Source organism: Filicampus tigris, chromosome 5 (assembly GCF_054856515.1).
Source record: "Filicampus tigris isolate MCC_2025a chromosome 5, RoL_Ftig_1.0, whole genome shotgun sequence".
NCBI lineage: Eukaryota > Metazoa > Chordata > Actinopteri > Syngnathiformes > Syngnathidae > Filicampus > Filicampus tigris.
This window is the reverse complement of record NC_141221.1, coordinates 24,885,001-24,886,182: the sequence shown is the minus strand read 5'-3', so window position 1 is coordinate 24,886,182 and position 1,182 is coordinate 24,885,001.

The following is a 1,182-nucleotide window of genomic DNA, read 5'->3' as shown; positions in this document are numbered from 1 at the left end:
GTTCAATTGCCAATGCATCATGAATGTTTTTCCTCCTGTGTGACAGCCTATTAGTTTTGAAACTAGTGATCGAATAAACTGCAAATACTTTACATTTTTACTTTATCTTTTCATAAAACAAAATGGAAGATTTGTGTAAATAAGAATACCCAGTGTTTCTCCGAATGGCTAAAAGCCAAAAGCTGTGCACCAATGATGACTATTTGAATTTCTGGAAAATATAACCGTGTGTAAATCATGCTCAAATTAGGCCCTATCACAGTCTGACAACACACAAATCAATTCACTCAGCACTCACTTGAATAACAAAGGAATTGCACACACACACGCAACCACAGACAGACCAAAGTCCAGTGATGTCATATTTTGTGGATTAGCTGGTTTTGCATTCTCGTCACATGACGAGGGTAGGTTTGTAATCAGTCAAGCTCTCACCAGCGACAGAGATTTAAAACATGGCAAAAATAAAATCTAATACATATACTCATATAAAAACAATGTGATATACTCAAAAGCTATATATTAATGGCAGGCTATAAATAAGGTCAGCTATTATGTGTATTAGGTAAAAACCTTTCCATAAAAAAAATATATAAATCACACTGGTTGATAATCACTGTCTTAGGCAGTGTTGAGATTCCTTCTATTCCTTGACTTCCCAAAGGTTTTTGATAATTGGAACATACAGTTCTTCTTGAAGTGCTCCGTGCATTTAGCTTTGGACCAACATTTTTTAGGATTACTGAAACATTCTATACAGATATAGTACTACAAATACAGTGATACTTCCAACCGGTACTACACCACGCTTTTTTTTGTAAATAGGGGAGTAAAACAAGGCTGTAATATTTCAGTGGTTGAAGTCTTGGCCATTAATTTAAAAAAATCTGGATGGAGAAATTGAAAAATTTGGATGCGCGGCTTGTGATTAGTTAACTCGCACACGACACAACTATTTTCCTTAAAAAGACTTTAACAAATTTCAGAAGTACTAAAATTAATTGACACCTCTGAAGCATCTGGTTTGACAATTAATTGTAATAAATGTGAATTTATGGCATTCATGACTGCAACCTCTTAGAAGCATATAATATTCCAATTAAATCTTGTGTGAAGTACCTGGGTATTAACTAAATATGCAGCTGCAAGTGAATCATTAAATATCCAAGCAAAACTGAATCA